Genomic DNA, 14,831 nt, shown 5'->3' with positions numbered 1-14,831 from the left:
TTTTTTAATAATTATTTCAGTAATTTCTTATAATTGCCTTGAACATTCAGGATATGTTTTATTAACAACTTCAACACATAAAATGAAAAAAAAAAATTAATATCTATAAATACAGTACAATGAATCTTGGTGTTTTTAGTATGTTCTTTTAGATCAATATAATTTACTGTTTCAGATAAAACACTTTTTATTAAGACATATAAAAATAATTAATCCAAGTTAATAGTATTTAGATCTGTATTTTTGTCAACCGAAATTAATCATTTATTTATCTCTTTTTACCCTACTGACTAAAAAAATTAAATTTTTTAAGGTGTATGTACATTGTACATAACCATAATTTAGTTGAAAAATGGCTGCTTAACATCAAATTCTCGGTCTCTATTCGGGTGATTACTAAGCACACACCGAGTAAAATTATTGTTTTTATGTTTTGTAAAATTTTGATTACAGAACTTTTACGATTTCCTTTTCCTTCAAAATAAATATTTATTAACCTATCTAACTTTGTTAATGCAACATAAAAATAATATAGAAGAGGGTGGAGTTTTACTAAAATGACATATCTGTTAATCCTAACCCGAAAAATCTTTTAACTAATTTATTCTGTGAAAAAATTTGGTTTAATAAAATTGATTGTTAATTAATTAAGTCTAATTACTCATTTTTTCCTATGTACACATTTTCTGCCACTATTTTATTTATCAGTTTTTTCAATAACAATTTTTCTTTTTTTTCTCTAATTAACTGATACAAAATTAAATAGTAAATATTTCTTTCTTTTTGTTGTGGAAAGTAACACAGATAAAAAGAACGGAATAATTTAAAGTTAAGACAAGCTTATCAGCTTACAGATTATTGACTAATTAATTAATTAGTTTCTATCATCTTCATTTATTAGAAATTAATTTTCGGTAGATTTAAAAAACAGGGATATTAGAAAAAAAGAAAACAAAATGTATATAATAATGTTTTTTTTTTATATTCGTATCTAATGAAAATTTTTCAAGTAATTGTAATGTTTTATTGTTTTAGTAAAAAGCTGAAAAATCATTTAAAATTACGTCTTTGAAAGAAAAAAATGAAGGTTCTTCCATTAATAAAAAAAACAAAACAATTTAAGAGTACATAATATTTCTAAAGCTATTTTTAATATTAAACCCTATTTATTATTATTATTATTATTATTATTATTCATTTCTTTATCGTAGTACTAAGAAAATCCTACATTTTTACAGTAATCATTTATCCTTCATCATAGAAATAGTGTTTATAACTTATAACTGAAATATAAAAGCACTGACAATTTAGAAATTTATTTTTTACACGATTGCTCAAAAAGGATGTCATGTATTAAGGGTGTACGTATATATGTTTGTTCCACCGTAGCAGCTAAACGGCTGAACCGATTTAAATGTATAATCCCACGATGTACGTTATCGGGATTGTTATAGACTATATAAGTATATATATAAAAAATATATATTTAAATATTTTTTAAAATATATATATATATATAAATATTTTTAAAGTAAAATTAAAAAATTAGAAAAAATTATACTACTATATACTAAATTATCACCCGCACGCTCTTTAATTATCATATATTAGTAATTATTCTGTATTAAAGAGCAATTTTTTTTTTCGGCAGTCGTGTTTTCTAAATATTAATATTTATCTCTTGTTTGTTCAAGTATAAATTACGAAAAAAATACAGTTTTAAAATCATTATTTTTATTAGAGCATAGAATTATTATTATTTTTTCCAAAACTTTAAAACTTGAGTTGTATTTAGAAATAAATAACATTTAAATAAATGAAGACAAGTTTTAAAAAATCGATTGAATAGTTAACCTACTTTATATCATATATTGTCAAATGAAAACAGTTTAAAAAAAAAATTACTCGATGAGCACAATTTTTTTTTCAAAAAATACTCGATGGAAATAAAAATAAAGTAGATATAATTTTACCTGCCTCTGAATATTGTATCTCTCTCTATCTGAAACGTTTCAATAGTTTTATCTACATCTATCGCACCAAATTGTTTTATATAAAATTACCGATGCTCACTAATGCTTAAAATATCCAACACCAACAATTCTCTGATTTACGGACAACGCGATTGCGTTTTATCTAGTTCTCTCAGTCCCCCAGCGCATTCGCTGTCCGTCAAAGACCACCCTACAATTCCCATCCCCATTCACGTCCTATAACCTGCAATTCTACAAATGTATGTGATCTCATTCAGCAAACCAATTAGAAAATTGTAAAAATTCATTTTATAAAATATAAATTAAATGAATACATTCATTATTTATTATCTAAATTCAGTGATTACCTCAATTCATGATGTAGAATAACAACTAAACTGTTTATTTAAAATTTTCAATTTATTTATTTATTTTATTTGTTTTTACAGTGAAGGTAACGAAAACCGGTTTAGATGTTTTAAAATCATTTAAGAATTACATGTCACTTTGAATAGTAACGTATGAAGAAGTGTGAAATGGCTAGTAAAGTTTATTCTTCAAGTATAATACATAATGATAAGGTATTTATTTGTTTACATAGTAAAACAGACTTAAGCCATCTTACAATTGCTAGATGATAAATTAATTTTGTAGAGGGTGAAAAATGCCATTTCTGATCGGGATTTGAATCCAGGACCTCTGGATGAAATCCGAGTAGCTACTACTCTGCCACGGAGATCAGTATTGATAATAATATCATTATCATATGCCATATTTATGTGATAATTAATCATATATTTATATACAGTTTTGCAGAAAATTATTTATTATTAATTACTATCATATGCTCACTAATGCTTAAATTATCCAACACCAACAATTCTCTGATTTACGGACAACGTGAATGCGTTAATTGATATTAATAAATAATTTGATTTTATTAATATAATTTCCGTCAAATTAAATACTATGCTTCAATGATTGGTTTTAATTAAAATTCTTGTTAGAATTACCTTAAACAAGAAATTTAATTTAACTATGATATTAACTTCAGGATTTGTGAAAAGATTAACGTATAATATATTATATTTATTATATTATATAAAGAAAATAATAAATTATTTTTTAATTATTATTCAAAATAAATACAATAAACCCTATTTTTTCAGTTGTAAGAATACTTTTGTTACTCAAAAACAACAATTTATTAAAAATAAATAGATATTCAACTCAATACTGTTATTATATTATAATAAAATAAATTGATAATGTAATACGTTATAAGCACGAAAATAATAATAATAAGAATAAGTATAATAATAATAATAATAATTAAGACATTGATATGTTGCACAAACCAGATTTTAAGTTCCAGACATTATGATTCCTAACCAAATTAACTACGAGCAATACTACCGGACTTAGAATTAAAACATAATGAATACTATATACTAATATAGCATATTATGTTAGTATTATTCAGTTTTACTATATATTCACGACATTAAATGTTATGAATATATAGAAAAAATAAAAATTGGATCCAACACATTATTCAATGAATTTAGAAATCTTCAGATTTCATTTCTGTCAATAAAGAGGATTTTCAACCCAGGCTGGTGCATATAGTGAGTGATATAGATTAGGTTTTTAAAAAATAATGAATCAAAATTTTCTGGACCGATTGACACTTATGTAACTGCAAAGTGGGAACAAAACGATGACTGGGATCAAAATATGTATACTTCATTCAAGCAAATTTTGTAATCAATACATTAAGTTAATTGAAATTTTTTAGTTGATCGAAAGATAAACTTTACCCAATAGCAGATTTTTAAAATATTACTAAAAGATATCGATGATTTTCAGTCTAGATGAAGCACCATTGCGGTTTCCTAAAAGAGTTTAGTATTTAAGTACACAAAAACCTGAACCTTGATTGGGGAGAAAAACAGAGTGTGATAATTTTTATTAAGAAAGAGTTAATGAAGGAACAGCCAGTTAAAGCTCAAATTTAATAATTTTTTTTTTATCCTGATCAAAGATGTTGTTTTCCTTTTAGTTAATAATTGTTTATGGGATTTGATGCTATTCTCCATTTCTTCCTGTTCTGAGCTAACATTTAAATCTAAAAATTATGTAAGACTCCGCATTCTGGGTTATTTGAATCATGTATTTTAATATTTGTATTTCCTTAGAGATTTATCTCCTATAACTACTACATTACAAAATTTATTACGATAAACGTATTAATACGAGGGATATATATATAAAGTAAAGACCGCTGGGAAAATTTCTCTCATTAAGGTTGCTATCTGTGTCGTTCATTGCCACGCTAGTAATGATAACACTGCATTGTTGTATGTAAGTTGTCCCGTTGTAATACCTTTGATTACGTGTGAGATTACGTTATAATGAATAGGAAAGTCGACGTCACCGCCGATTGTAAAATACGTGAAGTCATACGTTTTTTAAACCATCATAATATTAAGTCAGCTGAAATTCATAGGCAGTTAGTTGGTGTGTACAGCGATAATATAATGAATGAAAGAAACATCCGGAAATGGTGTGAAAGGTTTAGAAATAACAAAATTAATATGCATGGTGAAGAAGTTTCGGGGAGGCCCTCTATAATCACCAAGAACGTTTTGAAACGCGTCGATGATGAAATCAGAAAAGATCCCACTCAACGATTTCCGACCTGGCCCTTTTTTTTCCTAATGTTTCAAGAGTTGTTATTGGTCGTATTGTTCATGGCCGTTTAGGGTTCAGAAAGGTTTTCTGCACGTTGGGTGTCGCACGTCTTAACGGAACGTCACAAAAAAATTTAAATGGTATCTGATTTGGAATTTTTGATACGCTACACATCAAAAGGTGATGAGTTCCCTAATTCAATTGTTACCGGCGAAGAAACATGGATTTTGAGTTACACGTCAGAGAGAAAACTGCTGCTAAGTGAATGGCGTCATCCTCAATCACCAACAATAGTCAAGCCACAGCCGTTTGGACTCTAACTGATGTCCACAGTTTTTTGAGATCGTTTTGTATATTGCTGATTGATTTCATGCTACGTAGAACGACTATAAATGCAGAAGCCTACTGCGAAACTTTACGTAAGTTACGGCGTGTCATTCAAAATCGGCGACGTTGGCGGCTGACGGACGGCATCGTCCTGATCTATAATCATGCACGTCCACATGTTGCGGGTCCGACACGTGATTTACTAAGAACATTTGGATGGGAAATGATCACCCACCATATAGTCCGGACTTAGCTCCTTCTGATTACCATTTGTTTGGGAAATTGAAAGAAGTTTTGAACGGTAAGCAATTCGTGGGTGACGATGAACTTAAAAATGTTGTTAATCAATGGCTAAATGGACTGGCGACAGAAGAATACGACGTTGGTATATTGAAGCAGGTGTATCGCTACGATAAATATCTTAATTCATGTGGCGATTATACAGAAAAGTTGTATAAGGTTTTTAGTGTACGAGAAATAAAAAATATTCATAAAGTTTTCAGTATAAATTTTTTTTACAATGAAACGGTTTTTTCTTTAGAGATAACCTCTCGTATAATCCTTACCAATTTTAAATTTTACTTCTTTTTTCAAATTGTTTTGTAATCTGTTGAATTCCAGTTATATCAACTCATCGGATTTCCAATATTCTCATATTACACTTTAAATCGAAAGCTTCTGTTATTTTAAAATTTTATGTTTTTTGACCATATTTTGGCTATAATAAAGCGGTATCAAAATATCTTGTAATGGTTAAATTATATCTTTAATAATGGCTAAAAATTATATCTTAAAAATTATATCTTTAATAATGGGTTTAATGTAATGGTTAATTATATCTTTATAATGATTAGATTTATACTTAATATTGCAGGCTTTTGTTTAGCATGAAGCTATGCTTCCTTGTAAGCTGGTTTTGATGTTAAGTAAGTTACAATAGTGTATATTTTAATTTCACCGCAAAATAATACATTCATTGCATATTTTATAAATTCTGTTCTTCCCTCTTTAACACCGACTGATTAAGCTTTGATTATTGTCAAGGTTTATAGTTTTGTTTTATTCTCATTATTGTCTAATTGAACTTTTCTCCCAGCAATGATTCCTTATAATTTGGTAAGTCATCTAATTCATTTAAATTAAGAGAAATATTATCAGAGAATTATAACATGTGTCCGGTAATCATCCATTGGAAGGCGATTTCCGATCTCTAAAGACAACACTTATAATAAATAATACGTGAACCACTCAACTGAATTTTACAGCATGTAGTAGGGGAATTTATTTCACTATCTCTAATCCTTTATAACTCATTAATTTAAACCTCTAAATCTCACTAAATCTATACCTCATTATCTCTAATAAGTCAAGCATGTCGCAATCGTTACTTTTCAGAATGTCTATAGGAACATATTTGGGAGCGATTTGTGTCATCTGAAACCTTTTTGGTCATGATGTCTAACAAACAAACATTAAATAACGGGGAATTTGGAATTATCGTATTATTTACATGTACTTTTGCTAATATTACGATAATTTTTACTATAAAATGTTTGATAAAACTGTTTATAAAAAACTGCATTTAATCCTCAAAAATAAAAAAAGGCCTCGAGCAAATAATTTTTGTTTATTTATATAAAATATTAATTCATGTAGTTTATCAAAATTAAATTGGATGGAAGTACATATTTTATTCCTAAAATTTATAATTATTGCTTAGCTTGTTTTAAATTGTTCATTTTTTAAATCAAAAAGAAACATCACACGTTCAAACTAAGACATTCTTCATAATTTATAATTTACGTAAATATTTAGATTCAGAATGTATTTTATAACTTGTATCAGTATGTATTTTATTGCAAATTTATTAAAATCTTTTTTAGACTTTTATAACATGAAATATTATATAAATATTTTAGAAGGGGACAGACATTGACTGAAAGAACGGTTACTTAAAAAATAAGCCTTAAAAAAAAATAATACTTAAAATAAGGGTGATATTAAAAATCACATAAATTTTTATAATTTTTTTATAACCGTCACAAAACTGCTTCTCCAACATACTTTTAATCTTTTTTCAGGATAATAAATATAATAGTGATAGAGTAGTGCCGAGGGTCAGGGTGTAGAGGGGGCCAATAATATAATCGAGGTAATGCTCAGCAATGGCAATAAGTGGGAGTGTGTCTCGACTACGATCGCATCAATGATACGAGAGAAGGGCACTGAAGAGAGGCGACGGCAGCCTGAGTTGATGCGAGTCTATGGAGGCTTGGAGTTCGATGACGGGTGATCAAGCTTCTGGGGGTGGGCGGCGAGGTCTCCTCGAAGTCTTCGCTCGTCGATCGCCCCCTGGGGACGCCTTCCGGTCACACGGATTCGGATAGTGAAGTGCCTGGGTGATCATGCAGAGGCTGTACATACCATATGGCTTAGATCCGGCCCCTGCATGGTAGAAGGGGAGGTTTTTTAACGGGTGAGAGCCCCGCACTGCCATCAGTACGAGCCTGACGGCGGCTGGCAGAGCTTTTTCCTCCGCTACGGAAAGAAAAAAAAAAATAGTGATAGACAAAAAACAACTTTTTAATGTTTCTCTAAGTGTGATACCATTTTTTGAATTGCTTTTTTTGCGTACATTACAGATCTGTAAATAACATTTTTCTATCACCCTTAATTTTAAATAAATTACGCTTCAAAAAAAATTAAGGGAAAATATAGTTAAAATCGGTAAAATTTATAATTTTGCATGGCCATACCTGTGTTAGAATGATTTTGCTGATACTTTTCTTTTATAAATTGCCTCAGGCATATCTTGAATTAATGACTAACAGTAATCGACTGGCATGTAAGTATTCCATTTCCCTTTATAGCGGCTTTCCCTCAACGAAATGTCTTGGCGTTCATCTATTCGTCACTTACGTCTCCGAGGTTGTTCGGGAAAAAATGCAGATGTGAGTGGAGGAAATGTATTTTCAAAGACATATTACATCCCATAGCTCTGTATGAAGAAAAAATTTTGTTTAACAATATCGTGGTAATTGTCAGAGTTTTGTTTGCTGAGAAAAGTTTTGCAAACGTCTTTAAATGAAGCCCAAGCTGCACTTTCTACATTATTTAACATTGAGTTAAATATATCATCTTTGACCAACTCTCTTATTTGAGGATCAACAAATATTCCTTCTTTAATATTTCCTTCACTTACATTCGGAAATTTCTGCCTAATGTACAAAAATCCGAGAATATCCTTCTTCAATACTTTTAAAAAAATTTTCATTAGTCCTAGCTTGATATGGAGAAGCGGTAAAAATATTTTTTTGGGTTCAATTAAGTGCTCTTGAATAATATTTTTCCCATATGGAGTTAAGTTGTCGCGTTTCTTCCACTCTTTGGTAACATAATATATATCCCTAGCTCGGCTGTCCCATTCTCAAAGAAAATGCATGTACTTAGTATAGCTTAACTGCACGCCTAACAAAATAGCTATAAATTTCAAGTCACCACATATGTTCCAGCTATGTTTTTCATAATTTATTTTTCCAAGAACGTCTTTCATCAAATAATAAATCTCTTTCAATTTAATTCCATAAGCTATTGGTATTGAAGGATATTTGTTACCGTTGTGTAATAGAACCACTTTTAAAATACACTTGAACGAATCTATAAAAAGGCCCCCATTGTTAATGAATAATTTCACTATGAGGTATAGCTCTGATTGCAGATCGCAATGAAGAATATTTTACAGTATTTTTTTTAGAAATTCCAGACACACTTGTTAAACAATTGTAACAATCGGTTACATGATTTTTTGGTTCACGCCAAACCGTAGGTATACCTAATGGCAAAACCTTCCGTGTACCAATCAGCCATCCTTTTTAATATTCAGAACAATTAGTGCAAACTATAGGAGGAGCCCACGTCTTATCCTAATCACCGATTTTACATTCAAAGTACAAATGATATGCTTTTTTAATTAAAGATGTAGTGTTTTTTCTATTTTATTTTTTGGTAAACTCATCACATACATAACAAAAGGCATCCACATCATTTACACAATTTCGAGGCATTCCACTCTTAATTAAGACACTCCACTCTTAAAAAATTTAAGACATCAATAAGATTTAACAAAATTAATTCATTCCTAAATCCAGTGCTTAATACAAACAACACAACTGTATTTTCAGCTACATGTTTTGACGTGGACAGACTTGATTGATCTTGTCCATGAAGGCTCACTCTTCAGTATTAGATATGATGTCATAATATGTGATTTTTTTATATGATTTAATTCTTTGTCTACTATTGTTTATTTATAGCTTACAAATTACGTTAACAAAGTTAAGACAATAAAAATGAGCTAACAAAATACAATATAGGAGCTTACAATGCTAAGTATGTTAAAGTTAGTATATAGGTTAGCTTTTTAACTATAAAAAAAAAATCTAAAGAAAATAAAGAAAAAAATTCTTTAATTAAAATTTAAAAACTTTTCAAAAATGGTGGGTGATAGAAAGATTCTTTTTCAGCATCAAATAGCAGATTAAAATCATGTATCGCACGTTAGGAAACAAAAATTATATTTATCAGTGTAATTAACCGAAACACAGACGAAACTCATAATTGCTGTACTATTAGTGCGTGTGAGAAGACTGTTTTATTCAATGTCAATGTGATTAGTACCCAACAATATTAATATGACAAAAGTAATAATTAAGACACTGGTAAAATTTGTGCATAAAATTAAAGAAATTTTCGTTAGTTTTTCAATCAACAACATCTACGTTTGGGAATAGATCATTACATAATTTTGACAAGTAACATATAACTTCGTATTCTATTGAGAAAAGCTGTAATAGTAACAAATACAATAAATGAAAATTTCTAAAAATATATGTATTATATATATGATATAAACAAAGGATATAAGGTAGTAAAAATGAGAAATCGGTCAATCCCAGAAATGGCAAAGTTATTTTCAAATATAACCAGCATCACTTGTCAAGCCTAAGAAAAATAAAAAAAAGTTAAGTGTGAAGTGATTACTGAATACGATTTTAATTAACTTAATTAAAATAATTAGCATAATAGGCTCATAAAAGTGTGGATAGAACTAAAACTTAAATGTGTCTTTCTCACTATGTTCACTGCAGTGAATGTCTATATACTGAAAATCATAGAGAACCTCGCAAATAATGTCTTTGAATAATGGAGATTTCCTTCTTGCTGAACACAAATCACAGCCGTTAAGTAGATAAAGTCAAATAGTGAAAAGCAGCCAAGTAATTAACTGCTCTTTGTTCAGAAATATAAAACATATGTGCTAACCAAATTGCCGTAGAAAATTTCAGTAATTATAATAAAAAAATTATAAAACATGAAATGTTTCCAAAGTTTTACATTTTACTTATATAATTGAACTTCTTCGACACTTAAAATTCGGTTTCCTAGGAAGTTATCATTGGTTTTTGTAAGTGGTACTCGAAGTGATTGACTATAATGTGAAAGACTATAAATGTGATCGACTATAATTGTAAAATGCGAGTGATGTCGGATACACGGAGCTATGGAAAGATAATTTGAACTTTACAACATTTCTCCAATTCTCTACTCTACTGATCATATGATCTATTATCTCTCTCGGAGTCTTTCCGTCAATACCAGCATTGTATCTTAGCATTTGCCATATTTGGCAATTCAGGAAAATATGCTCTACATCGTCACGTTCGTTACAATACATGCACGAAGGTTGATCTCTTTTGCCAACTTTGTGGAGGTATTCGTTAAAGCACCCATGGCCAGTTAAAAACTGTGTGACGTAGTAATCTATTTCTCCGTGGCGTCTGCCTGTCCATCTAACTATATCAGGGATCAAGGATCTGGTCCATCTGGCTACCCCAGCCTGCAGCCATCTTTCCTGCCATATATTATTAATATCTTGTCTGACTTCATTATCCACACGTCCTAAAAACCTCTCAACCCTGTGTCTAGCAATGAGATCAATAGGGGGCACACCAGAAAGCACACAGAGGGCCTCATACGAGACCGTTCTGTAAGCGGATGCTACTCCAAGCAATACCCTCCTGTGTATCTTTTTTAATCTGTCCTTGTTCCTGTTAATAGTCATAGCGGGTCACCATGCAGGAACCGCATACAAAATCGATGAGACTACGGTTGTCGCAAGTAGTCTCCTTTTCGATACCCTAGGAGCTCTGTGCGTTGACATAATAACGTTCAAGCTTTTAATCGTTTTCTCTGCGCTAAGACAGACGTTCAACACATATTCAGTGAAACGACAATTTCTTTGCAGAGTAACTCCCAAGTATCTCAATACCTGAACTTCAGCAATGTTATTACCTTGCTATTTATTGATTATCTTGATAATCTGCTATTTATTGATTGTTACCTTGCTATTTATTGATCATCTGAACGTAAATAATGCTGCATATTGGTCGGTTACGTGAGAGAAACTACAAGAAAGAACCGATGAGCGATTTAATTATTTGGTCAGACTTGTGAGATGAATAGATATAAATAATAATTTATAATTTAAATAGTGAACGTTGATTGGGTGCCGATTGTTAGAGAGAGATAGAGAATTTTACTATTAAGTTAATTGTTTTATTATGAACTACAGATATTTAGTATAATCAGTGAGGAATGTCATATTCTTATAAATTTTTATTTTATTTCACGATTGTTTGTGAGTGCAGAGTCAACGTTGGTAAGAGTTACTCTTGTTTATGCATTTCAGACCAGTTAGTTATTTCTGTATATCTATTTATATAAAATTACTTTATCGATTTTGTTTTAAATTATCATTCTGGAGTTTTTTCTTTTAATGCAGGAATGTTCTTGAAGTGGGTTTATCATATATTTATCATCCTGGCGGAAATCTGGTTTATCAGATGACTGCAGCAAATTGTGCCTTGAAAATTTGTAATTCCTTGTACAAATTTTTGGGTGATAATATTTGTTTTATATTATTTGTACATTTAATAGCGTAGTAAATAAATTCACTTAAATGAATAATATCAATGGGTTTCATTTATAAACTAGGCTTTATTTTTCTGTTTTTAACTTTTAAAAAATGTTTGATTCTATACTAAATTATGTTTACGTTCATATAATCAATGTATATCATACACGATTATATTTATTTAAGAGAACGCTGAAACTTTCTACTATATTCAAAAATGTATCTTTTAACTATCTACACGCGTACAATGTGACGGAACATTGGTATTAAGTGTATTATTCAATCATTTTCTTAATAATAATAATAATAACAATAATAATATTATTATTAATAATTCGTAAACTACATTACAATTTTGCGTCAATTATACGATAAATCCTATTATAAAATCAGAAAATTATTAATGAAATATACTGCTTAAAATTATTTTAATAAGTTAATTTAAACGAATAAAAGATGAAGATTTTGAATATGAACTAATATAATTGTATAAAACGTAATTAAAATAATATAATATGCAAACTTAAACACAGATTTATTTTAGTAAGCCTATATATGATAATAATAGCTGCGTCGGTAAGATCTGTGTAAAAAACCGCGAGCCTGTTTAAAAGAGCAACTTAAAAAATACAAAACATATTAGATTTCATGATTTGATGCTTAATTAAATTACGGAATATAAATTTTAATTTTAATAGATTTACTGTTAATTTATTTATAATTATTTCAGAATATAACTGGTAATATTACTGATAGTACAATCATTGAAACTTACGTGCAGTTATACAATCGATATTTGAAAAATTCTAGACAACAATGCAGAGGATAAGTTTTCCTAGTTTACATCGCGTTAGCAAAGGTAGAAAAGGTATAGTTAAAAAATATTCATTTTATATTGTCGTTTGTCACGTATAATAATAAAAGCAAGAAAAACATTTGGTTTGAATTATTATGTTTAATCTTTATAACAAAAGAATAGAAAATTATGAATAACGCTTCTAGATATAAAATACTGTCTACCAACCTGTTCATTTTATACTGTGATCTTTACTATATTCTTTTCTACTTCTCTTTTTACTGGCGACAGTCCACAATCTTGTTCTTCAATTTGCTATCAAATAAACATTTTCTCTGTAAGAAGTATAAATGATCCATTTTATCAGCACGAATGTATCCCACACGGACTAATTTTAATAATCTATAAAATAGAAATTTTCCCCCTCAGAGTGTAGCAGGTTTTTTCCCATTAAAATGATTAGTGGTAAAACTGATTTCTACTTGTTTGCGGTTATATCGACAAAAATTATTTTTGTAAAAATAGCTTTTTATTATATGTCACAACAGTGTCATTTGTAGGTTACCAGGCACAACTTACTCTTAAGGTGAAATATTCTAAAGAAAATAATATATTCCATGTCAGACTTACTAAGGAGAATTAAAAGTGACCAGGTTTTGGCCGATTAAAGAAGAGAGAAGGTCTCTCTTCTTTATTGCGCCGAATATTTACATATCTTTTTTTTTTCTGTCTTCAGTCATTTGACTGGTTTGATGCAGCTCTCCAAGATTCCCTATCTAGTGCTAGTCGTTTCATTTCAGTATACCCTCTACATCCTACATCCCTAACAATTTGTTTTACATATTCCAAACGTGGCCTGCCTACACAATTTTTCCCTTCTACCTGTCCTTCCAATATTAAAGCGACTATTCTAGGATGCCTTAGTATGTGGCCTATAAGTCTGTCTCTTCTTTTAACTATATTTTTCCAAATGCTTCTTTCTTCATCTATTTGCCGCAATACCTCCTCATTTGTCACTTTATCCACCCATCTGATTTTTAACATTCTCCTATAGCACCACATTTCAAAAGCTTCTAACCTTTTCTTCTCAGATACTCCGATTGTCCAAGTTTCACTTCCATATAAAGCGACACTCCAAACATACACTTTCAAAAATCTTTTCCTGACATTTAAATTAATTTTTGATGTAAACAACTTATATTTCTTACTGAAGGCTCGTTTAGCTTGTGCTATTCGGCATTTTATATCGCTCCTGCTTCGTCCATCTTTAGTAATTCTACTTCCCAAATAACAAAATTCTTCTACCTCCATAATCTTTTCTCCTCCTATTTTCACATTCAGTGGTCCATCTTTGTTATTTCTACTACATTTCATTACTTTTGTTTTGTTCTTGTTTATTTTCATGCGATAGTTCTTGCGTAGGACTTCATCTATGCCGTTCATTGTTTCTTCTAAATCCTTTTTATTCTCGGCTAGAATTACTATATCATCAGCAAATCGTAGCATCTTTATCTTTTCACCTTGTACTGTTACTCCGAATCTAAATTGTTCTTTAACATCATTAACTGCTAGTTCCATGTAAAGATTAAAAAGTAACGGAGATAGGGAACATCCTTGTCGGACTCCCTTTCTTATTATGGCTTCTTTCTTATGTTCTTCTGATTTACATATCAGTAAACTTAAATAAAATCCTGGTAAGTGATACTCGCCGGCCTCCGTGGCGCGAGTGGTAGCGTCTCGGCCTTTCATCCGGAGGCCCCGGGTTCGAATCTCGGTCAGGCATGGCATTTTCACACATGCTACAAATCATTCATCTCATCCTCTGAAGCAATACCTATCAGTAGTCCCAGAGGTTAAACAAAAAATTAGAAGAAGGTAGGTGATACTTAATCTAACACCTTCGATTTTTTAACTACGATCTGCTGAAAGTGGTACAGCATTATTTTCAAGTGAAACTATCTATGACTGATGATTTATGTACCTCAGAAGCTAAACATGCTTCAAAACTAAAATAAATACTGAAACAGCTATTTTAATGAAACAAAAGAAAAATACGTCTAGAAGTCTC

General features: G+C 29.9%; 1 protein-coding gene across 1 annotated transcript in view; it reads right to left on the bottom strand.

Annotated features, from left to right (window-relative positions):
- Positions 1–12,873, bottom strand: part of LOC142325571 (neuroendocrine convertase 1-like) — a 121,869-nt gene extending 108,996 nt beyond the window's left edge. Inside the window, exon 1 of the mRNA XM_075367481.1 lies at positions 12,743–12,873. The gene's annotated coding sequence lies outside the window, so the exon portion shown is untranslated. The remainder of the gene's footprint in view (positions 1–12,742) is intronic.
- Positions 12,874–14,831: the final 1,958 nt, after the last annotated feature.

The sequence above is a fragment of the Lycorma delicatula genome, chromosome 1, assembly GCF_047948215.1.
Source record: "Lycorma delicatula isolate Av1 chromosome 1, ASM4794821v1, whole genome shotgun sequence".
In the NCBI taxonomy this organism is placed as follows: Eukaryota; Metazoa; Arthropoda; class Insecta; order Hemiptera; family Fulgoridae; genus Lycorma; species Lycorma delicatula.
Note: the sequence above shows the minus strand (reverse complement) of the source record. Positions and strands in the feature narration are given on the sequence as shown.